This window comes from Polyodon spathula, chromosome 3 (assembly GCF_017654505.1).
Source record: "Polyodon spathula isolate WHYD16114869_AA chromosome 3, ASM1765450v1, whole genome shotgun sequence".
Taxonomy (NCBI): domain Eukaryota; kingdom Metazoa; phylum Chordata; class Actinopteri; order Acipenseriformes; family Polyodontidae; genus Polyodon; species Polyodon spathula.
Genome location: NC_054536.1, coordinates 90,743,633 through 90,770,519, shown reverse-complemented (window position 1 = coordinate 90,770,519; position 26,887 = coordinate 90,743,633). Strand labels below are relative to the sequence as shown.

General features: G+C 39.8%; 1 long non-coding RNA gene across 1 annotated transcript; it reads left to right on the top strand.

The window, feature by feature from the left end:
- Positions 1-26,887, top strand: LOC121308820. Its single transcript, XR_005948567.1, has 3 exons — positions 1-253; positions 4,368-4,603; positions 26,807-26,887. It is a non-coding gene; the product is annotated as an uncharacterized LOC121308820 (long non-coding RNA).

Genomic DNA, 26,887 nt, shown 5'->3' with positions numbered 1-26,887 from the left:
TGGTAGGCATACAGCAGGGAGTTTACCTAGTGGGAATTTCACTACCGCGCTTTTAATGTATTTCTATTTTTACCATTGAAACTCTAACAGGACTCTGCTGCTGGGGTACTAATGCATATTTGGTAAGCAATAAACTAAAGACCACCAAACCAAGCAAGCAAGAAAACAAACAAACAAACAAACAAGGCCTACATTGTATTTGGACGGTGAAAGAACGTCCTCGGCGTATAATCTGAAACTTTGGATGTATGTGGTAAGCTGTCATTACCAAAATGCATATTTGGGATGTTGTTTATGTGTAATGGTAAAATGTTTGTAAAATTGTTATACAATTACAATAGCAATTATGCAAACAGAAAAGAATTGACCGCAGGTAACTATTATGCCAACTAGATATTTTAAGAATGTTGTAAATATTTGTTCTCGAATTCCTCGTGTTAAATACTAGGTTGCAATCACACTGTAATTTTGTTACATCTGTTTCCTATTATCCAGGAACTCCTAATTGACACAGCTTTTAAGGGGAGTGGAAAATGCAGTCCTGAAACAAGTCACAATTGAAACATATTTTCTAAATCCCTATATTTTTTCTATCCATGGGGTCGATAATGTTTTATTTTTGATCCCTAGATTTAGTTATCTGGTGGCCAATGGTAACTAACAATTAGGCTGAACACCTTGTCTCGCCTAAAACATACGGACTATACTGTTTGGTAGGAGGTACTTTTCAGAACGAAATTCACAACTAAAACACTTAGTCAACTCTTTCAATTGCCTTCTATCACCACCTGGTCTTCTTACAGGATTTCCCATAGCCTACTTGGCCTCTTCTGTACCGAACAGTCCTACCAACTATTTAATTTATAGTGGTGGATTTGTGTAACTACACGCTAATAAGGTTATTTTGTTTTGTTTTTATTCTGATTAGATTCCCAATGAACCCCCAATGCGACATTGTGAAAAAACACGGTCCGTGCGCACCAGATACTATCTTCTGCGCTGGGCCGTACCAAGGGGAGTGCGAGCAGAGAAACCGCACAGGGCGCTGACCTGAGGGGGGCGCCGATTGGCAGACGAACAATAACTTATTGAATATGGCCATATATATAAATGCATATATATGTGGTTCCGGTTACCCGGCCGACCCTAAATGTTTTTGCTGATAACGGGCTACGCTTTTCGCTATCAATCTGAAAAACTGACCACTGTGCGCAGCCGCGTTTTCGCTCCTGCAGTTTTCCGGAAGCCGCGTAGCAAGCACGATCTTCAGTTCATATATATGATGGGGTCTGAGTAGTAGGGCTGTAGTAGTTGTTTTGCACTATTGTTAAAAAATGCGTCCAAATACCAGAAAAAAAAAAAAAAAATATATATATATATTATATATATATATATATATATATATATATATATATATATATATATATATATATATATATATAAAACCAGCGTCACACTCGAGGGTGAAACGCCATTTCTCACACTCCATCTTCATTGTTATTTATCTTGTAGCAGCCTGCTTTATTTCTCACCAATGTTTAATGTTCCCGATGCGTGTTTCCCTTGTACAGTGTCTGCGTGTGTTCTCTGGATAACAGTACCCTACTGAAATTGACAAGCGGCAAGGAAGTAAATTTGACGTGGCAACTGTTTTTTAAAGGGCGAATGCATTTTTTTTTTTTTTTTTTTTTTAAGAATGTTATCACAAACGTAAAATTTTTTAACGTGTGTTGATTCAGTTCTGACATTTCTAAAATAAACTAAGTAAAAACGAGTACAATAGCTGACCTTGTTTGTTTTCCTTCCAAAACTGACTAACTAAACAACAGCACACAACAGGCACTGCCTTCCTCATCGAACTTGCGTTTCCAGCAAGATCTTTCAATTTGCTGAAAGTAATTGTGAAAGTTTAAAATACAAAGAGAAAATTATTTAATATCATATCAGTGTTTATAATATATCTTTATATGTTTTATTGTAGGAGATTTGGGATACTATGTTGTATGTAAAAAAGGGGCACAAGTGTAAGGCTAATATTGTCCTTTTTGTTTATGCTGCATTTTCATGGTCTTTTTTTTATGGCTTAGGATGCAGCAATTATATTTATTCGATTGGATGTGTCCTATTAGTGTGTAGGCTATATTGTGGACTTTATTTGAGGACTTGTCTTCTTTGAAAGAACTGAAAGAGTTTCTTTGCTGTATTGTGTTGTGACTGACTGTGTTGTCAAAGAAAAGCATGTCATTTTGAGAGATGTCCTGCAGTGTTGCTATCAAGCCTTTTCTGTTTTGTGGGCAGAATATCTTCTAGTTTTAAATAATCATTGTCTAATCATAAACATTTTTAAACCAGACATTTAGTGTATGTAAAATAGGCACCAGTTAAGAGTGAATAGTCAGATTGTTTTCCAAATGATTTCATGTGGGTACATCCAGCATTGACATTTTTGAAAATCTAGTATTGCACTGAATATAGCCTTGCAGCCAAATAATATTTCTCAAGAACAGGCAAGGGTAGCATTCCTAGATTAGAGAGTGAGAGTCTCCTTTTCTTTATTCTCGGCTGGGAACCTCCATAGAAAATCTTCTTCTGCTGTCAATTGTAATTATTATCCTAATTACTGATAACCTAAAACACAGTTCCAATCTTCACATAATATAATTCTTTACATGCAAATAAACATTTTCCCATCCAACTAACAGTACGATTTTTCAAGAAGGTAGGTAATTTATTTGCAAGTTCACTAACTATCCAACATAGTTTCAGAAAGCTGAAATTCAACGCTTGTCCAATCTAGCCATTATATCCATTGAATCTGCACTGGCCTACTTACTGTCTGAACTATGACCATGTCATCAATGACTCTGCATCACTGAAGGCATGAAAAGTGCATTTGTAGTCTCTAGGCTTCGTTTCTGTTGGTGCATTCTATTGGACATTTACAAACATTTTGAACCCTTTTTTTAATTTATTTTTTTATTTGCTGACTGGTTGTGGATGGTGGGTGGATTTATATCTCGCACAGTGCACCATCAATGCTCCGTACTACTCTGCTCCTGCGCACGGCTTATTATCTTGTGAACACGAGTTTATCTTGCTGACTGCATTATTAAACAGTGTGTGACGAAGAGAACTTTCAAGATGGCGGAAAACACAACAATGAACACTGAATTTATGCAAGATTGTTCAGAAAATATGCAGTTTAATGACTCTATTGCACTTGCGCCGAGAGCCAATACAGTGGCTTTAGCGGCAGTGAATTCAAACACATGCAAGAGTCCTGTACGGATTGAAAACTACGCTGAGAGTGCTTCTCAGTACTGTGGTTGTTATATTGCATGCTTGATTTACAAGTGGCTACAGTGCAGTTTACACTTGCAATTAAGATGTTTCTATTGTATGTAAGTGTTGTACAGCAAAATAATAATAGAATCATTCATTTTTTCAACAATTATTCAACACAGTAGCATTTTTATACAGCAAATAAAATAAAAAAATACTGCTGTGCTTTTTCAGCAGAGATACACTGTGAAGCCAAATGTCACAGAAATAGTAAAACTACATTTAAAAAAAAAAAAACAAAACAAAAAACAGCGTTACATATAGTTCACAATTATATTCGCATGGGTGTTATTTACTGCATTCTACATCAAATAATAGTTAATTGCTCCTACATACAAATTTGTATAGGAATGTCATTTCACCTCATGAAAGTCGTGTCGTAATTTAAGTCACGTCTCATTGATTTGCGAGTTAGTAATCTCTCGTTATGCACACATAAAATAAGCATAGATATTCACTTTACATTGTAGATGGAATCCTGAGCAACACAGCAGCAGGTAAACCTACAGATCTCGACAGATGGTGTTCAAGCCCTGAAACAATAGTTACAGACATTAATATACTGGGCAGGTTACTGCCCACTGGGAGTGGAAATCCACCTGGAGGTTGGAAATCTCCTACCTTCACCAATGAACAGAGTCGGCCACCACTTTACTCGAGGCACCCATAACGTACCACCAAAAGTACAACTCACCACCTTTAACAGAAGTTTGTCGTTTTAGAACCACTTTTAGCTGGGTTGATAGTAATTTGCACATATGATTAAGTCATGAAAGCAAAGTGACTCTCAGACATGGAGGCATTTCGGGCTACTTGCAAAGCTACGGAGCTACATGGACAGGGCATCGCTAGGCAGTAGATTTTAAAAGCCTTACATTAAATTCAGAAAAATCACAGAATGTTCAGAGACAAAGTTTCATTGATTTCTCACTTCTTTACCATTTAAAGGGGCACATGAAAGTATTACAATTTATATAAAGCCTTACACTATCGTATAATGTTATTAATCTTTTTATGTTCTTGAGGCTACATCGCTACATTCTGGTGGCTGCAGCGGGAGGTGCCCTTCATGACACAGAGGAGTAGAGAAAGTACTGGAAAGGCAAGGGAGAAGTCGATGACATACCACACGTGCCCCTGAGAGGTAATAGCAGAGGAGAGAGAGAACAGAGCTGCAGCAGCTGCAAGCATGACTGTGGATTCCCCTGTTCCAGAGCCACTAACACTGGCAGTAGTGACCGAGGAATGGCAGAACTGGCAGGTATGCTCCGGAATTATTTTGAAGTGCAACAAATTAAACAAGAATGAATAGAATGGGAATGTGCTAAACAAGAACAATGCTGCAAAGTTCATCATCAGCTTAACCAACTACAAATTGAAGTTAAGCAGAGTCATCAGGCGGAGCTGATCATGGGGGACCTTCAGTGGAGCCTGAACAAGGTTGGGTTGGGGGTTGCAAAAGCTAGAAGAGGGAGATGACATTGAGCACTTCCTAACGACATTTGAGTTTATAGTTGTAGCTTGTGTGTGGGAGAGAATTCATTGGGCCGTGTGGTTGGTGCTGCTTCTGACTAGAAAAACTCGAAGCGCATTCATGGCCATGGATCCAGTGGAGGCTATATACTATGAAAAAGTGAAATAGGCCATTAAAAAATATATTAAATTAACACTGCAATCTATTGACAGAGGTTCCCATCCTTGGATGTGTGGCCAGGAGAATCCCCAAAGGAACAGTACAGTGCCATGAAAAAGTATTTGCCCCCTGTCTGATTTTCTGCATTTTTGCACATTTTTCACATTTAATTTGATCAGATCTTTTTATGGGTTGTAGTAGTATATAGAGGGAGTCTGAGAGAAAAAATGACACCAAAGTTTGGTGCTTCTTTCAGTTGTCTGGTGTGCAAGGTAATCAAACATGCAATCTTCAAGTGTGAGAAAGTTATTGCCCCCCTAGTTAACTCAACCCAATTAAAGGGATAATTAGGGTCAGCTGTTTGAATACTTTGGTTAACAATCAGGCTTGATTTAGGCCAGCCCTGCCTAATGTAAATCTGACTAACTTTGGCCCTTACCATCGAGTGAAGTTGTCAGCAGACAGGTTCTAGAGGCACATCGTGCCACAATCAAAAGAAATTCCTATCAGTCTGGAAAGGGTTACACAGCCATTTCTAAGGCTCTGGGGCTCCACCAAACCACAGTCAGAGCCATATTGTCCAAATTGAGAAAGTTTGGGACAGTAGTGAATCTTCCCAGGAATGGCCATCCTGCCAAAATCTCTCCAAGAGCAAGGCGTAAAATAGTCCAGGAATTCACAGAGAACCCTAGAACAACATCCAGGGATCTGCAGGCCTCTCTCCACTCGGCTAAGGTCAGTGTTCATGGCTCCACCATCAGAAAAACACTGGGCAAAAATGGGATTCATGGCAGAGTAGCAGGGCAGAAACCACTGCTCACTAAGAAGAACATGAATGCTCGTCTCAAGTTTGGCAAAAAGCACCTGGATGAGCCTCAAGAGTTCTAGAACAATGTTATATGGACAGATGAGTCAAAAGTTTAACTTTTTTGGCCAACTTGGGCCCTGCTATGTCTAGGGAAAACCAAGCACTGCATTCCACAGTAAGAACCCCATACCAACGGTCAAGCACGGTGGTGGTAGTGTCATGATTTGACGATGCTTTGCTGCATCAGGACCTGGACGACTTGCATTTATTGAAGGAACCATTAATTCTGCTCTGTATCAGAGAATACTACAGGAGAATGTCAGGCCATTCGTCCGTGAGCTGAAGCTGAAGCGCAGCTGGGTCATGCAGCAAGACAATGATCCATGAACACACAAGCAAGTCTACATCAGAATGGTTGAAGAACAAGAAATTTAAAGTTTTGGAATGGCCTAGTCAAAGTCCAGACCTAAACCCCATTGAGCTGTTGTGGCAGGACCTGTATCAAGTAGTTTATGCTCGAAAACCCACAAATGTCACTGAGTTGAAACAGTTCTGCATGAAGGAGTGGGCCAAAATTCCTCCATGATGCTGTGAGAGACTGATCAACAAATACAGGAAGTGTTTGTTTGCAGTTATTGCTGCTAAAGGGGGCGATTACTTTTTCACACAGGGGCATTGGGTGTCGCATATCTTTCCTTAATAAATAAATAAGTATCAACATTTCTTGTTATTTGTTCACTCGGGTCCCTTTTATCTAATCTTAAATTTTAGTTGAAGATCTGATAACATTCAGTGTCAAAAATATGCAAAAATGCAGAAAATCGGACAGGGGGAAAATACTTCTTCATGGTACTGTATGTGCGGTTAAAAGAGCTTCATGACAAATGGATTCTGCCAAGTCAATGCACCATTCTAAAAATGGGAGATCTCATCATACTGGAGCAGTTCCTTTAGATAGTGAACCAGATCTTATCCTGATGCTAGGTGCAAAATTACACAGAGAGAGAGCTATAATGACTTATCCCTTTTCTGCCATCTAAATTAGTAAAATTGTCACAATTAATATACACTGAAGACTTAACGTTGCACCAGATGATCTGGTCCAGTTGCGGGTAAGTCTGCAGGGGTGGGTCAGGGTCATGGTCTACATGTGCAAAGTCAAAGCAGTCTCATTCAACCTGTTAGATCTAGCGGATTTCAAAGTATGTATTATAGTCATGGACGTGCAGGGGACATTAAACCAGGATGTCCCCTTAGAAAGCCCAAGCCTGTGAATTTAAGTTACGTGCCTAGACCTAGTCAGGCAGTTTCGCAGAGTTGTGGGTTGGAGCAGCTAATTGAAATAGTAGTCATTGGAAAGCAGGTACAGGTTTTCTGGATACAGGGAGTGCACATTCTTTGGTGCTAAGTGAATAAGTCCTCAGGGAGTGTTGGAACGAGTGGGAGAAAAATTAACATCAGATGTGTGCATGGAGAGGACAAAAGTTACCCCACTGCAGATGTATGCCTTGTATTTCAAGATCACATATTCCTAGTAACTGTAGGTGTGGCCAAATGAGTGACCATAAAGTGTGATACTAGGTCAGGACATACCTATTTGGGGGATCTGTAGTGAAACCCTGTAATGTTGTGATGACAAGATTACAGAGTAGACAGCAGCAGGGAAGTTCTGAGACAACTTGGAAGAAGGGAAGAAAAATAGAAAACAAGAAGCAACAATTTCACACACACGATAATGCCCAGCCCAGCAGAAGACTTAAAGAGGAATTAACCTCTCCTGTCTAAGAATTATGAAGTTCTAGCTAATTTAAGTAAATTACAAAAGGAGGATGAAACTTTAAAATCTTGTTTTCAGAAGTTGGCACTGGTGGAAGGAAGGAACCTGGAGCGCAGCACTAGGTTGAGAGAGGAACAGTTTGGGTTCAATAAAAGTCTTCTGCATCACCAAGCTAGAGAGGGAGCAGCTGATAATACCGAAACCTCTGAGGGGAAAGATTTGGGGGCTAGGGCATAGTATATCATGGTTGGGACATCTAGGGATGCAGAAGACACTTGCCCAGATAGCAAGGCATTTTAAACTGGCCAGGGTTATATGCAGATGTCAGCGACTATGTTAAGACATGCCGTTGTGTCAGCTGTCTTGTGCGGGGAGAAAGGTAGCTAAAATTGTACATGTGCAGTAAAATACTTGTTTACATACTGGAGAAAGTAACATTTAAGTAATACATTCCTTGAATTACAAGGGGTAACCCTGGGCAGTAGGCTACTTCTACTGTATGTACTGTAATCAGCGCTCCAGTGTTTTGGGTTTGGGAGTAACTTACTTTCTAATTTTAACAATGAAACGTAAGATGTATTTGCAGGGGGTAAAATGCAACATTACCCTGAAGTCATGAGTAATCTCGATTTAAATACTGTACAATCTTTAATGGTAATGGGGTAGGCATTAATATTAGAAGCAGCAGCATTTCAAACTACCTAAAAGCGCCAAACTGGTCATTTAAACAGCTGTAATATGATAATGAAAGACAAACGATCGTATAAAACTCAAACGTTTTATTTATGGACATCAAATCAAACATTTGCATAGCAGAAACACCATATTGAAATGGAAAACAAAACTTGTTAAAACTTTACAATGCATTAGTAAGATCTCATTAGTAAGACCTCATCTAGAATATTGTGTCCAGTTCTGGTCACCTCGCTACAAAAAGGATATTGCTGCTCTAGAAAGAGTGCAAAGAAGACCAAACAGAATTATTCCGGGTTTAAAAGGCATGTCATATGCAGACAGGCTAAAATAATTGAATCTATTCAGTCTTGAACAAAGAAGACTATGCTGCGACCTGATTCAAGCATTGTAAATTCTAAAAGGTATTGACAATGTCGACCCAAGGGACTTTTTCGACCTGAAAAAAGAAACAAGGACCAGGGGTCACAAATGGAGATTAGATAAACGGGCATTCAGAACAGAAAATAGGAGGCACTTTTTTACACAGAGAATTGTGGGAGTCTGGAACCAACTCCCCAGCAATGTTGCTGAAGTTAATACCTTGGGATCCTTCAAGAAACTGCTTGATGAGATGCTGGGATCAATAAGCTATTAACAACAAAACAAGCTGGGCTGCATGGCCTCCTCTCGTTTGTAAACTTTCTTATGTATAAATAAAATAAACATTCACTAGTGACTATTTTGTAGCGGCTCTCTGTATGTACCAAATTGTATAATCATTTTATTTGTTTGTAAAAATAACATCAAAGGATTTTTTTTTTTTTAATATATAATGCACTACTTCAAAACATAAATAACTATAATAGAATAAACCATTTATACGACATATTTATTTAGCCTACATACCTGGCAGCTTTCTAACCTGTACAATCCACACACAATACACGCTTCTCCACTTCCCGAGCATTTACCCACACTGTCCTTCCACAACCAACGCAGACATCCAAAGTTTTGTTGTTGTTGCATTTTGTGACCTGGCACTGTTTCCTCTTGGGTATGGGTGCAGTGGCTTCAGCATGCCAGAAGGGGCGTCTGTCTCTGCCCTTTTCCGTATGTGCTTGCCGAAGCTCCATGGCTAACTGCAAGATGAAGTCCCTCATGTTGGAGTTTTCCCTGGTATATTCCTTGTACAAAACATACGCATTGATGGCTGCCAGGTCCCAAATGTTACAGCCACAGGCCGCCAAAGAGATCCACCTTTGACTGAATACTGTTGTGCCATCTGGTCACAATATCAGTTACCAGTACTACGGTATACCATATGTTTCAAACAGGGCAGCAACAGCTATTTGCATTGCATTTTACTACAGCAATCGCAAAAAACACCACTCACAAAGACAACTACAAATGATTGGTTACGTATGTAGCAATACGTTTGGGATATGCCTGCCACAGGTCAGGTATTTACTGAGTGTTTTATGTCAAAGCTGCCGACAGGCTCCTCCAGGGAGTTACGTCCTTGGTCCCGCCTACCGAGGGATTAAGTATTCAATCCGCGAAGACCACGTTCTCTTTTGCATCAAACCTGCAAATGCGAGTGATTCTACCCTCAAAAGGTTTGTTGGTGGTCTTCTCTTTCAGGGAACTGGGGTTACATTGTTCACTTTCAATTTGAAGAGGACTAACAACAATATTTTTGGGAAAGTATATCAAACCCATCACGAGCGGACAGCAGATGAGGGACGTCTCTCTACCATTGAACTAATTTCCATAGTGTGAGCATGCAATACCTCAAGGACCCTTGTGCCTAATGAAGGCATGGATGGATCTACCACATTGAGTCGGCAGAACCTGGTGAATGTGTGCAGAGTAGCCCAGCTAGCTACAGTATCAATATCAGTCAATGAAGCTCCTCTAAAGAGGGCCCATGACGTAGTCACTCCTCTAGTCGAATACACTCTCCCAGGGTGAGAATAGGCCAGCAGCAGTATATGCAGTCAAAACTGTGTCCACAATCAAATGAGACAGTCGCTGTTTCGAGATGGCTTGACCGAGGGTCCTATCACCATAACAGACGAAGAGCTGGTCAGACTGACACAGCGCTCTCGTCCTGTTCACATAGCTTCTCAATGCCAGTACTGGGCAGAGGAAATTAAATCTCCAATTCTCCTCTAAAGCAAAAGGAGGGGGATGGAAAGCCTCTAGTTCCACTGATTGGTTCAAGTGGAAAGCCATAAGCAACTTAGGGAGGAAAGAGGGGTTCGTGCACAATGATACCCTGTTTTCATCATCCCAAATACGCATACAGGTGTTGTGCACTGACAGCCTGTAGCTCACTAACACGCTTAGCGGAGGTGATGGCTGAGAAAAAGGCTGTCTAGAGAGATATTTAAACTCCATGGAATATATAGGCTCAAACTTAGTGAGTGCCTCCAGACTCCATTCAGGGAGGGCATCCTTTCTAGGAGGTCGTAGCCACTGAGCACCCTTTAGAAAATGCATCACCAGAATATGAGCACCCGGGGATACAGAGTTAATGGGAACATGGCATGCAGATATAGCTGCCAGGTACACTTTCAGCATAGAGGGGGACTTGCTGAACAGATCTTGCAGAAACTGTAGGATAGTTGCTATTGGGCAATAAATGGGGTCAAGACCTCTGGTCATACACCAATTTTGAAAATATTTCCACGTATAGACATACAGTGCCCTCATGGAGGATGCCCAAGCATCCGGCAGCGTATTGATTATCGTGTCTGAGAGCCCGAAGGTGGAAAGACAGTCAGTCCCGTTCAGGGTGCAAGAGTGCCTCTCGTCTGACTGAGGAGATCCATGCGCAGTAGAATCTCTCAGGGCTGACCTTGCAGTAGCTAGAAAAAGGTTCACCAACCAGATTCTCCTGGGCCAACCGGGGGCCACCAGGAGAATTGTTGCCTCTTCTCTCCAAACTTTCTTTAGGAAAGCTGGGAGAAACGGTATCCACAGGAATGCATATAAAAGCATTTTGGGCCACTTGTGCACTAGAGCATCGACACCTAGTGGACTACTGCAACGGTGGAGGGAGAACCATAGAGGTCAATGAGTTGTCTCCTCCATGGCAAAGAGATTGACTCAGGCCCTCCAGAACTGTTCTCAAGTGCGCTCTACCACCTGAGGGTGGAGTCGCCATTCTGACGTGTGAGGACCCTCCCTGGAGAGAAGGTCTGCTGCCCAATTCATCACTGCTGGGAGATGAACAGCCCGAAGGGTCAGCAAGTGCCTCTTTGTCCAGGTCAACAACTGAAACGCTATGCAGTGCAACCCTGGGGACCAAAGTTTTCCCTGGCAATTGACTTATGCTACCACAGACATGTTGTCCGTGAGGACAAGGACATGTCTCCTCTGGAGCACTGGGAGGAAGTGTTGAAGAGCAAGATGGACCGCTTCCAGCTCCAGTGCATTTATGTGTAGGGATGTCTAGCGGCCCGACCAAATTCCGCGGACTCCTCTGCCTGCCCAGACCCCCAACCTGAGTTGGATGCATCTTTTGTTACCACCTGACGGTTATGGATTACTCCCATCCTTACGCCTTCTCGCAGGTGAGGTGCTTGCCTCCACCAGCGTAGTGCTTCCCAGAATATGCGAGACACGATCAGCCAATCTTTTTTGTCACATCTGGGATGTGGCCAGTCAGCATTGAGCCACATTTGGGCCAGCCCCATGTGGAGCAACCCTAGTGGGATGGCTGATGAAGCTGCGGCCATCAGATCCAACAGTTTCTGACACAACTGTACTGTGGATCTCTGTTAAAACAGGGATAGATAGTTCTGAATGGCGGCCACTCTGTCATCCAAGAGGTAGGCTTGTATTGTATGGGAATCCAGCTGGAGACCCAAGTAAACCGTACTTTGCACTGATGCTAATAGGCTTTTGGCATCGTTCAGGATGAGACCCAGTCTCACCAGATGCTCTGTCATGATTGCAGTGTGGATCACTGCTCTCTCCTGTGACCCTGATCCATTTCAGCTGCAAGGGGGCTATGATAGCATCCATACACTTTGAGAATGTGAGGGGGGCTAAGGAGAGGCCGAATGGAAGCTTGGAAAACTCGAAGATGCTTCTCTAAAAGGCATTTCAGAGGTATTTCCTGTGTGCAGGATAAATAGGGACGTGAAAATACATGTCCTTTAAGTCCACAAAATCAGTCGCCCAACTGGACTGACTGGAGGATGTGGCAACATGTGACCATCCGGAACTTCTTTTCCCTCAAGAACCCGTTGAGGTGTCTAAGGTCGAGGATGGGGCGAAGGCCCCCGTCCTTCTTTGACACCAGAAAGAATCTCAAGAAGTATCCCTATTGTTGAGAGGTGTGTTCTACAAGACTGATGGCTTGTTTTCGAAGTAGTGTTTCTACTTCATGCCTGACAGCCAAGACCTGGAGAGGGTCACTCACAGATGTAACCGTGATCCCTTGAAAGGGAGGTCCCGCTGCAGCTCGTAACTGGTTTGTTCAGTGGCGAGCACCCAGGAGTCTGAGGTGCAGTTGCACCATTATTGCAGTTGGTGTTGGGAAAAGGGATGGGTCTGAAACTACAGGCCTTCAGGGGCCCTGCTGAGGCTGCTGAGGCTGTGGTGGATCCTGTCTAGGCTGTTTGGGGTGGTTCCTTGGGAACTGCCTCCCAGGGTGCCGATATGCTGGGGACCCACGTCCGGCTTTTCCCCATCTTTGAGGATGGCCCAGAGTATTAGCTGCCGCAGAAGCCTGCAATCAATTCCTCAGGTTGCCCCACAGTGCAGTGGGTATTGGGACTGTCCGGGTAACCGTGGTTATGAGCGGACGCCAATGCCTCATCTTGTCCCATACCGGAGCACGGGAAGGGAACATCATTGCCACTAGGCACAGCTCTGAGGCTATTGGCTCAGGGAGGGGCGCTGACCTCAGGATGTCTGTCCAGGTAGGCCATTAGGAGACCTGCAATGTTGGCCAAGCGCGTTACCTGCGCCTCAGCTGTGTAAGCCTTCTTAAGGTAGGCCTCTGTGATCCTGCATTGGCCATTAGGTTATACAGGATCCTAGGCCAAACCTCCTACTGGATGGGCTCACACCAGGGCTGCTATGGTGGAATTCATCTGAGGAAACTGCGCTGGTCCCAGCACCCCTGCACCTTCTAAGGAGTCCAGCTGGGCTGCATGCTTGGAAACGCACGCGCCGAGGGCTGTCATAGCCAGGAAGATTGAACCTCCTCCAGAAAATCCAGGAATTTATGACTGGGGGTAGATGATATGGCTTGGGGTAGATGATAATGTCTCATTGATTGAGGCTTCCCCTCCAGACTACTCCTTTATCCAGAAGGCTTGTACCAGTGGGAGAGGAGGTGGACTTGGTACAGTTTATAACTGGGATCATAATATTAAACAAGGTGCTATTGATGATTATTCATTGTTTGAACTATTATCATTAATTATACTTAATGATGTATCTGTGTACATTAGTATTGTATATCGTACACTAAAGCCAGGTGCTTCACTTTTATCTGAATTTGGTGATTTTCTATCTTTCCTGTCTTCCAATTATGATAGAATTCTTCTGTTGGGTGATTTTAACAGTCATGTAGATATCGAATCAGACAAGTACTCAACACATTTTTTTTTAATTTACTTGACTCTTTAGACTGTCCAGCATATTACAGGTCCTACTCATAGTCATGGGCACATGTTATATTTAGTAATTTCTCACGGTCTAAATGCTATGGACTTCATAATTTTGCTGTTATTTTTTATTTTTATATTTTTTAGGTTAATGTGCCAGTACTTATAAATAAGGTGATACACACTTTTCCAACTCGGGAACTTAACCTTTCGACAACTTTAAAGTTTTCAGAGGCTCTTTATTACCTTTGCACTCTGAAACTATGGATAAGCTTGTTGAGAATTATAATATCTTTCTATCTTGTACATTTGATGCTATTGCTCCAGCTAAGGTTCGAAATGTTTTGGTAAAAAAATACTCGCCATGGTTTAATGACGCCACTCGAAAACTTAAATGGGATTGTTGAAAATTAGAACCTTAAAGGAGAGGTACTAAACTGCATGTACATTATCTTATATGAAAGAACCATCAAGTAAAGTATAGAGAGGCTTTGGTAGTAGCCAGATCAACATACTACTCAAACTTAACTGAAACTAACAAAGATAACCCTAGATATCTGTTTTCTATTTTGAATAAACTAGTTAATCCTTGTGTAATCCGTCTGCTGCCACAGTCTCTTGCAACAACTTCATTGACTGTTTCCATAGTAAAATTATAAACATCAGAATTTCACAGATGTCTTTGGTGATGAAAGACCCCAGTAAAACCTCCCAGACCTATTCTGGTTATTTTTGATTCCTTCTGTCTGGTGACCCGTGAAAAGTGTTTAATAGTGTGCAGGTGCAGGTGATCAAAGAACAGACAAACAATTGTAATCCAGGTGAAAAAGGTTTGTTTATTTATAAACAAACAGCAAATAATAATGTTGGTAAGTAATACAGTGGCGTTTATTACTTATATTTATAATCCCTGGGATGGTCCCAATATAGTAGTCCCGTTATTGTATCCCCACATTAAACACAAAACATATACACAAGTCTGTTTAGTGCTTGAATTAGTGATAGTGGTACAGTACAGTTTACAATACGGGTTTGTGCTGGCCTCTGGCTCCAGAACGTTTTAGCCGTCTAGTGATTACAAACAACAATAGACAGAACAAAACAAACACTCACTATTACTCACCACACAAATACAGGTCCTTCCAGATCACTTATTAATAACCAAACGAAGGAACAGATTAAGATTCTCTATCCCCCTTATATGCTGTCATGCATGACCCCTTGGTAAACGAATGCAACTGCCTTTACAATCTGTGGCTGCTACATTGTTTCCCTTCCAGGTAAATACATTCTTGCAACGGACTCTCGCCTTTTTCCAGACTGACTGACTTCCCGACCCAGAGAAAGAACCGTCAGGCCAGCCTCACTTAGTAACCTCACAGGTCGGGAGGGAGATTTACAACCAAGGTTCATTGTATTTCTGTCACATGACCTTAATAGGTTTAAATGATATAGTCATATAGTTATATAACAATTCAATATAATTATAGGCCTATTTCAAATCTTTCTTTTATTGTGAAGATATTAGAAAGGGTAGTTGCAAATCAACTGCATCAATTTTTGATATAAAACAACATCTGTGAAAAATTTCGGTCTGGTTTTCACCATACACATAGTACTGAGACAGCTCTTGTTAGAGTATTAAATGATCTATTAATTTGCACTGGCTCTGGTTATTTATTAGTTTAAATATTATTAGATCTAAGTGCTGCTTTTGATACTGTGGATCACTCTATCTTAATGAATTGCCTGCACAATCTTGTGGGTTTATCTGGAGTTGTTTTATCCTGATTCAAGTCTTATCTTTCTGATAGGTCTCAGTTTGTTTTAATTGGGAATGGAAAATCTGCTTTGTCTGAATTAATTTGTAGTGTTCCACATGGCTCTACTTTAGGTCCTTTATTATTTTCCATTTATATGCTCCCTGTGGGTGATATTATAAGCAAAAAATGTTATGCAGATGACAACCAGCTGTATTTGTCTCTAAAACCTGGTGATGCCTCTTTTAGGACCAATATAGTATCTTGTCTTACTGACATTAAGGGCTGGATGTCTCAAAATTTCTTTCTGCTACTTATATTTTAACATTACATTGACAGACTCAGTAAACATGTTAAAACTTCAGTATAAATCCATACAGATAAATAAAATAGGGAAATACATTAATAAGTTATATTTTATATATTATTTAGCAGTTGCCTCTGACGATGGTTCCAGTTGGATTTGCAGCTGGATGGGGTGTTTACCCTTCAACCTGTGTAGCTTTGAATTTTTCTTATTCTTACTGTGATTGGCTGCAAAGACAGCAGGGCTAGCCAGAGATTGGGTAATGTTTCTTGGGTTGTTTTTTCTTGTGTACATTTTCCTAGTAACTGAAGACATTGTATTCTTGGAGATGTAGTTGATAGTGAAGGTTTTAGGTGAGGCGTGAGGGGAGGCAGACAAGCTGTGCAGCAAAATTGCTCTGCATTTTTACGGATTCAATTTTAATTTAGTGGATATTTCGGATTTTTTAATGTGTAAAAATGGTAGGTACACAGCTTATCCGCTGACTGTAATAAAGCTGTTCAAAGTGTTCAGATAATTTGCCATGTAGAACTTTTTTTTAGGCAGAGTATTAGATTTTACATTACCTCTGTAAACTCACAGTATCGTTTTACAATGGCTTCATTGCTGAATGACTGCGAGTAACATGTTTTACAGTCTGTAGGCCTTGTATTAAAAATATTTATCTTTTTTTATTTATTCGAAAGTTCCAACTGTAGGCTATATTTTCAGTGATTGCTTGAAGGAAGTGTAGAACATTTTTTTTTTTTGTATTCTCTTTTTGGCCAAAACAAATAAACAAACATTAAACATTAAACTTTCTGTTGCCGCTAAATGCATTAATACTGATTCCAGGTCCGCAACACAAACATAATGTAGCCTATCATATAATAAATTAAGTAAAAAAAAATGTAACAACCTGTAGTAGGTCTATAAGGCCATTTCTTTGCAACATATGTCTTAATAGCACATAGTCACATTTTACCTTTAACATCAAAGTGTTAGCACACATTATTACCTTATGCTGTTCGATCATCCATAGCATTAAAATATAACACAACATAAGATTAAAAAACATAAGCTATACTAATCATGCTTGTGAATTAGTGTGGTGGCAGATTACATTAAAATAGTGTGCAGCCTTAAAAAAAATCAATATTTAGCAACCTTCGCAAATCCCAAAAGAAATCACAAAACACTTTTGCGGACAGTTAGCGCCCACTCAGCAAGTCAGCGATCGCGCTGGAAACAGGCTGAACTTTAACGGGAATGTCCTCATTTACATACAAATGTAGCAATTTAGCAAACCATCAACAGTGTTAGCATTGTGTTTCAGTTGACATATGAAAACGTTAGGTTACTTACGGTAACCCTGGTTCCCTGAAAGAGAAGATGACCACCAACGACATTATGTGTGGGATATGCCTCCCTATTGGGTCGGTATTGCTAAGTACTTTATGTCAGAGCTGCTGGTAGGCCCCTTCCTAGAGTGACACATTCAGTCCCGCCCACCGAGGGATTAAAACTGTCATCCTGAGGAAGCCATTTCTCTTTTTCCATCGAACCTGTGAGGGCAATCAATGTGACCTCGTGATTGGTAGTCGTCTTCTCTTTCAGGGAACCAGGGTTTTTGTAAGTAACCTAATGTTCCCTTTCAATTCGAAGACGACCACCAACTACATTATGTATGGGATAATGTATACCAGAGCCGTCGCGAGAGAGAAGGAGCGGCAACACATGAGGAACTCATCAGAACCACATAACCCAAGGGTTAGCAGTGTAAGCTTATACTCTGAAGGACCCTCGTGCCTAGTGAAGGTGGTAGAACCTGGAGAAAGTATGCAGCGTAGCCCAGGTAGCCGCATCACAAATCTCAGCCATGGAGGCACCTCAAAAGAGGGCCCATGACGTAGCCACACCTCAAGTGGAATGTGTGGCTACCCGCCTAGGTGGGGGTAAGCCAGCACCATCATACGCAGTTGAGACTGTGTCCGCAATCCAATGCAACAGTCACTGCTTCGAAAGGGGCTGTCCCATGGTCCGTGTTCCATTGCAGAAGAAGAGCTGGTCAGATTGACCCAGCACTCTTGTCCTGTCCATGTAACATCTCAATGCCCATACCGGGCAGAGAAGGTTCAACTTCTTATCCTCCTCTATAGCAAACGGTGGAGGATAAAAGGACTCCAGTTCCACAGACTGATTCATGTGGAAGGCTGTAACCACCTTGGGGAGAAAAGCAGGGTTTGCACGCAGTGACACTCTGCTACCATCATCCCAAGTACGTATGCAGGAGCTATGCACAGACAGTGCCTGCATCTCACTAACCAGCTTTGCAGAGGTGATAGCCAAGAGGAATGCTGTCTTCATGGACAGGTGCTTCAACTCAATGGAGTATATAGGGTCAAACTGGGCCCCTGTGAGATCCTCCAGTACAATTTCAAGGCTCCATTCGGGGAGAGTAGCCCTCCTAGGAGGTTGCAATCTGCGAGCGCCTCAGAGAAATGCACGTCCAGGGACACTCTGTCAACGGGAGCAAGGCAAGCAGAAATAGCCGCTAGGTAAACCTTCAGTGTTGAAGGTGATCTACCAGCCTCAAGCAGATCTTGCAGAAACTGCAAGATGACAGGCATGGGACAGAAGATTGGATCATGACCGTTGGTACGGCACCAATCTTGAAAATATTTCCACTTATAGGCGTACAGCGACCTAGTGATATGCACCCTAGCATTCTGCAGTGTACCCACAACCACGTCTGACACCCCAAAGGCTGACCAGCAGTCCCTTTCAGTGGCCAGACCCACAACTGGAGCCTGCTCAGTTCCGGGTGTCAAAGTGTGCCTCTCGTCTGGCTGAGGAGATCTCAGTGAAGCGGGATCTCCCAGGGCGGGCCGTTCAATAGCTGGCACAGGGATAGAAACTAGATTCTCCTGGGCCACCTGGGGTCACTAGGACAACTGACGCCTTCTCTGACCAGGCCTTTTTGACGCCGATGCAACATTACAACCTACAGTAGAGCTATAAGGTCTCTGTAAACATATCTTTTTTTTTTATCAACATCACATTCCATGAAATAAATAAATGAATAAACCAACTCTCGACATGTGTCACTCATGGTTTTGACGTTATTGAGACTACACATTATTCTAAAATGTAAAAAGTAATCTATTCTGTAGCTTTACCCATGACAACAATAAAGGGCTAGTATGCTTTTATAGGCAGGGTGGAGTGCTGTTGGTCGGCAGGGAACTCCACACCCCATTTCTCTAGGGCAGGGATTGCACCGTTTCCGTACTTCACATGTAGAATATTACACTGTTTTACTATTATTAATGTATGTGTGTGTGTGTGTGTGTGTGTGTGTGTGTGTGTGTGTGTGTGTGTGTGTGTGTGTGTACAAATAAGCAAAGAATACAATAACCGTAAGAAACCCTTGAGAGATAAGTAATGAAAAAAGTTTGACTATAGTGTGCCTCTGGTCTGGAACAACAGGTGTGACTACTGAATAAGAGAGCTGTATTAACGCTGAGGTGTCAGCGTTTTAAAATTAGATGTAATAATTAGAACAGTTCTTATTTTAGACCCATATATTAGAAATCAAGTAGATAAAAGAAGCTAAAAGATAAAACTCAATCGAAAAGAAAACAAATAAAGGGTAACTGTGGCATTACACAAATTTTATAAAACGGATGCACTTCTATTTCAAAATCTCAGTCTCGTTCGCTCTTAAGCAGTCAATTATAATTATTAGAGCATCGAGACGAGCTGTTTCGACGTTATATTGTAACTCTGCTCACAAAGACTAGGGTTTTGGTAAGTTCTATGCTCCCCCCTCCCACCCAGAATGCGTATAATAATTATTATTATTAGATTATTATAGTATAATTACTATAATCACGGTTATTATTTAGTGCCACAAAATTAGTTCACACATATACACATACTTAGACCAACACTTTTTATACATAAATAAAATAGAAATTATATTTATCGATAGATCACGGAACGTATATGACCTCAACGAAATGTTATTATGGAGTTATAGGCTAAAAGACTTAAAATTCCTTAAACAAGAGAACAATCGGGAAAGTTTATGCTATCTGATAACGTCTAACTATTTGACGCCAAGACAACGCCGCACCACACCAACTCCCTCTATTATCGCTGGGAGTGAAGATTTATATCGTGATGGTGGTGACAAAAATCCATATAAGATTTATATCCATGTATAGAACCGCTCTACGAAGTTAATTATATGTGACCTGTAAAAAGAGGAAGACAACAAAGGCCCGAGGCTAGCGGTCCAAACATTACCAGAAATTAAAGTTATTTTCAACCAGCCTAACCACCTTTACCAGAGCGCGTGGTGCAATCCTTTTAGGGGGGGGGGGGGGGGGGGGGGGGGGGGGGGGGGGGAGGGGGGGGGGGGGGGGGGGGGGGGGGGGGGGGGGGGGGGGGGGGGGGGGGGGGGGGGGGGGGGTGGGGGGGGGGGGGGGGGGGGGGGGGGGGGGGGGGGGGGGGGGACGGGACGTCACATGGGGGGGGTGGGGGGGGGGGGGGGGGGGGGGGGGGTATTTTCTAATGCATCATTCATGTATGTATTTATAAGAATATAGAAGTACACAAGCCAGTTTTGTTGTTGTGGGCAGGATATATGTTAGATTGATTATACAATTCAGAATAATAGGTAGAACATAAACAAAAAAAAATAACACATTGTCTCTCCTCCCAATCTGCGGGGCTTTAAATTTCAGGAAATGTGTGATTTGAAGATGCATAAGAGAAATCGCACACGAATATCACAATACATCAAACTACACTGGCACATTATCATACACAAGCGCAAAGGGCACAATACCTTAAGAACGCTCTTAGTGTGTATAGTTTAAACAGACAACAGTCAAAAATACTGTTGGTTGTTAAATATTTTGTAATTATCTTAATATATTGAGGTGTCCGTGTTATAATTTTTTTAATAAACAGTAGCTTTCTCAGTTTGCATTAGGCTTTTCAAGTAAAAACACATATTTCACATATTGCTGGTTATTTAGCTGAGCTGGTATTTGATTCTTTTTGTAACTTTTTCTGTTTTTTTTTTTTGTAAGGGTGCACAATAAATCTGTACGTTTAAAAAAATGTAAATGTACATATATAGCTATAATACTTTTAAATAGCCAATTTAAATATTACGCCGTGATGGTTTAATTAATAAATTTAAATATTACGCTGTGATGGTTTAATTAATTGTATGGTTATACAGGGCAGATTAAATCTACATTTTATTTGAGTCTTCCTATTTATATCCAATATGTTTCTTTTTTTGCTAGTTTTCTATTGGACTACTAAATAATCTAAAACTATAATAATCTAATAATACTAAAAATAATCTAGAGGAATTAGCACCGGTTTAGTTTTAATGCAGTGTTTTCCCAAGTAGACCTATCCGGTTATTTTGGCTAAGCAACACAATAAACCGAACAGGTATAATAAATGTGCCGTGAGTGTATCAAATCGTGAAGTATTATATTGTTCTATCATATTGGAATTATACGTTTTTATTTATTTAGATATTTTATTTTATTTTACTTTTTTTTGACACTGACTATAACTGAACCGAAATGGCTTTTTATATGTCATCGTATGTAAACAGACATGTCTTTAGATGGTTGTTTCATAATCGATATATATAATAGTCTTTCAAAGGCGATATATATATCGAATAGATATATAGATATATATAATATATATATATATATATATATATATAATTTGACGCGCAGTAAAGCGCTTTAGAATTTGACGTTCAAGTACTCTATAGTTTATCAAAGCCAAGTTCTTCAACAATGATCTTATCTTGTATCATCTGTTTCAGCAATTCACATTGCAATACCACTCTAAAAGCTTTCTCTTGCCAAACAAGGATAGTTTTATTACCAAGAGACTAAATATTTGTCCAGAGGTCTGTTACAGGTGCCTTTCAGAGTGGCATGGATACAGACCTAATGGCCAATAAACCCTGAACACTTTAATGCTATATGAATACTGAACAAATATGGTGGGGTAAAGGATGAAAGGTGTTTGAGGCAAAGTCAGTAGTGTGTGCCATTGTCAACAATAGTTTATTTTTAGTGGCACGGTAAATGGTACAGCTTTTTAAATTTGTAAACTATACAGATATTGTTTTAAATGTAGGTTACTTAGTATGTCTAAAGCCATTATGAGAATCATAGAATTTCCTTTAAATAATAAACAAAAATACATTTATAAATGTGTTATAAAGATTGTTAGAAACCATATTAGAGTATCATGTGGGATATGTATTTTGCTGGCACAGAATATATTGTTGGAATTTTTCTAACATCACTCTTCTTTTTCTGTGTGTGTGTGTTTTTTTTTTAAAGATACTTCATTACCACCAGACGCTTGACCGGAAGTAGCTTTTAACATGAATCTTTGCTATTCACATATGTTGGATATGAAACAAAATACAACAGGATTTTAAACACATTTTAGTTATTATATACTATATTTAACGCGGCAGTGATTTTTTGTGCGTAAAGTATATTCTCAAACAATAACACTAATCTGTAAAATATGTGTTGAATAGGCTTGATGTTCTTTTCACAGTGTAGATTTTATTTTGACAGTAAAAAAGACAGTACTGTATATAAACGTATATAATATTAAATGATTGCACACATCAATAGAAACGATTGACGTTTAAGATGCAGTTACATTAGGCGGAGAAACGTTTTCTTTTATCAACTCTGACCTTGGACTAATGATGGCACAAAAGTGTGACTCACAAAGCAAACGCGACTGACCGCTTGTGTGTCCTTGACACTTAACTGATTAAAGTTGCGTTTGAGGTGTGGGTTACAGTTCTACTATAGTAGTTAACACATACAGTAATAAAACAGACGCGACGTATTTCTGCGAACTGCTAATCTGTGGTTTGCTGTTAATATCCCCGTGTGTACCGCAAAGAAGGATTGTGCTAATCTAATGTTCTGATACAGTCATGAAGGGTACACCTCCGAGCTCTCAATCAAAACCTCTATCAGAACATCTTTGTCTATATTTAGAAACAAGGAAGACATCTAGTGGGAGTTTTTAGCCACTGCAGTACACCTATTTTCTATTTGTTAGACAGTGATGGGTATAACGATTGTTTGCCTCGACAAACACAGGAATCCAGAACACATTCCCTCCTGTATAAAGGTACAGGATTTACTGTAGTGAGCTATGAAGCTGAATCATTTCTGAACCGCCTATTCTCCCAAGTGTTGAATGACCATTCGTAATTTATCCATACAGGTAACTGTCCTGGGGCGCGTTTCCAAAAAAGCAACTTTAACTTAACCATCATAGTATACAGCGGTGGTAAGTCAACGTTTGCAGAGTGCAACGTTTTCCGAACAGCATCGTAACACCAGCCGATCTTGAACGAGTACTTGAGTTTGCGAGTAATCTGGCGTGATCTTGACGTGTTCGTAAGGGCTGATGTTCAGAGGATAGTTGCTTTGAATCGTCAACAACACCGCAGACGCCCTCGCAGTTGGCTCGTTGCAAAACACACTCACTTAAGCTAAATCCTGCTATTTCTTGCGAACCTGTTTCCCTCACGGAGGACCAGTGTTTGAAGCTTTTACTTACATTGCAATTTCTAACCACTTATTTTTCTTTCATAGTTACGTATTTCTACCTCATTGTGAATCAATATATTTGTTTTATTTCAACAGTTTCAACCAGCGGTGTATTCGTTTGATTTACAAGAAAACTATATATATATACACACACGGGCCGCTGATCTAATTGATTAATTTATTTCCACTATATTAAGGCTAGTTAGAAATTGAAGCAGTTTTAGGATGTATGTTTTAAGTTTTTAGTTGTAGAGTAAGAAAAAACAAACAAACAAAACAAACATGCTTTATTTAAGTTCTGTTTAATATATTACAGTCTCCAGTAAGCTAGAGGTGTTCAAAGCGAAATGTCTTTTTATACGCCAATTTCTGGAAAACAAAGAAAACGAGTTGGTCCGACATTTTAATAAGCTTCTGCTTAAAGACTTTAATATAGATACAAAGAGACTATATACTACATATGTCTTTGAGTTTAGCTTAAATAATAATAATAAAAAACAGTTCAAAGGAAGCCTTACAAGTTGAAATATCAGAAACAGAAACTGTATTTTCTTTACAGAGACTTTGTCTCAAATTTTAGGATAATTGTTTCAAGCTTTAACACGCTTTCGTTGTATGTTAATGGCTAGCATATTGTTTTACAACTCTTGTTAATGTGCATTTTGTGATTTATATTCTAAATCTATCTTTATATGAAATAAACAAAGCACTGGTGGTAGATTTGTTTTAGTGATTTTTTTGTTTAATGAACCTCTCAGCCTAAGGAAATAATATGTTTTATCGTTGGAGGTAGTCCACTAAAATGATGTGGTTACATGGTTTTATAATTATTATAATGCCACATTTTAATAATAATAATAATAATAATAATAAATAATAATAATAATAATAATAATAATAATAATAATAATAATAACAATACACATATTTATAGTCAATGGTAGTGTTTCCTGTAGGCAACTGTTTTGTAATATAGCTGTAGAGCTATACTGCCTACAGATGATGACTGATATGTCTGGAAATACATTTGAAGAAAGTATGACTTAAAGTGATCTATTTTAAACAGTGACGGGTCTTGTCGTCGTCTGTCTTTATATGAACAACAGCTAGGGTTATGTACACACCTTCTTGTTTACCATTACTGTATAACACAGTGAGGCGAGGTTTAGGGCGGAAGTATTTAGATTCCCCCCGCTATTTAATTCATTACAATAGACCCCCTAAAGTAAATCAGATTTTAGTGCAAGTGGGGTAGCCTGCACTTCAGGAACATAAACAACAGTTTAAAGCAACAACGTCAGCTTTCGAATAACGACTGAAATACTGTCCCCTTCTTTCGAGCAATATTGGCATTGACGCTCACACCTATCGAGTGTGTGTTTTCTTTTTCGTAGTATGAACATCTCACTGTAGTTTCACAGACACAACTGGAACACGCCACGGCTTTCTGAAGTGTTAACACTCATTACTTCCATAAATCTTCTCACACTCTAATCTGAGTAACAATTCATTTGCAGCTCCCAGTTTTAATGGGACCTGGCCTGCAAGGGCAATACTGCAAAAGCGGCGCAGAAAGAAAACAGTTCATGCAGTAAACACCAGATTACTGAACTGAAAAGAACTTTTTGAAGAAAGCCGCTTTCTGACTTCAGATACCAGAAAGAGCATCCAGCCAAACTTGGGCTCTCGGAAAGACACGAATTGAATTAATTATTGAATATATAGCTGATTAATTAGGCCCATTTTTTTATTTATATATATATATATATATATATATATATATATATATATATATATATATATATATATATATATAGAGAGAGAGAGAGAGAGAGAGAGAGAGAGAGAGAGAGAGAGAGAGAGAGAGAGAGAGAGAGAGAGAGAGAGAGAGAGAGAGATAAAGTTTACAGTTGACGTCATTTTAGATATACTCAAAGCACTGACGTATCGATAGACTTTACAGTGTAAAAATAAATACATTACTAAATGTTGTAACCTAAAAGGCTCAGGTTGAAAGAAAAAAAAAGTAACCCATTGCTTATAATTTGTATTTGAATTCATGTTATATTGAGGACACGGGTATGTGTTTAAAACGTTACTGCTATCCACTGTGAAGTAAGATTGTAAAGTCCTTTCTAACCTGTCACAGTAATTAACATAACGGTAGAAAAAAATTGCAAATATGACCAACCGTAGGCTATTCTAGATCAAGGGTAGTTAAACTTGAATTCTCCAGTCCTTAACCTTTTCAAGACTTGGTTTCAACAAGAATCTTGATTGTAAATTCGATCGATCTGATTGCCTAGCAACATTTCAAAATAATTTCAGTGAATGTATTCCAGGACGAACGTTACAGTAAGTCCTAGCAATTGCTGTTTGTTAGATTGATGATGTTCGTTTTTTTATTTTTTTTAGTTTTTTTTTACAATATCTTGAAATGCTATAGGTTGGATAAAATTACCTTTGGACTCGTAGGCCTGATTACTTTATGGTCGGTATATTACAGTCGGAACCAGTTGTGTGTTATTATAAGCTACTGAACTGGCTGGAGCAAATAGACTACAGTACTTGTGTGCTTTGATGTATACCAGTCACCATGGAAACAACATATTGATCCGTGTACAACTCGATCTAGTAGGCTGCCATAGACATATTAGGAAGCCAAATCAATACATATATGCACATACGATACATTTATGCAAAATTACTACCTGTATTTCTTTGTTTGAACAATAGTGTTTTAAATAAAAAATAAACTGGACAATATCCAGAGTAATCATTTTTGTTGTTGTGTGAATTATACTATTTGTGTGTAAGCGACCTGCAGCACAGTCAATAGTCGAACATTTACACATGGATGATACACACTAGCTGTGGGCTTTCTATAGAGGAGATATCCGGCCACCATCGTGTTATAGGCCTAGTTGAAACATATTGAAAATATAAAGACATCACGCTCCACTGTATCTGCCGGACCCGCACAAAATAGCACTATTAATTCATTTGAATTTAACTTTGCAATCATCTCTATGTAACTCATACAACCCTTTAGGTATTGAGCTGTCTATAGTGACCTGGTCACTATATAAAAAGAGTACATGACAAGTCTCCATGATCGATCAGACTTCCCACTCCTGAGTAAAAAGCATGTGCATCTGAGTGGCTCTGCCTCATTTGATGAAAATATCTATCCCTGGTGCCCATTCATCATTCTCTGTATGATTTAAATATTGTTTTTTTTTCTTTCTTTTTTAGGTGAAATTTGGGTTTCAAATACAGTGTCAAAAGGAGGGGAGAAAAATCTTCATAATGGGTTTTCATAACAGAATGATGTAG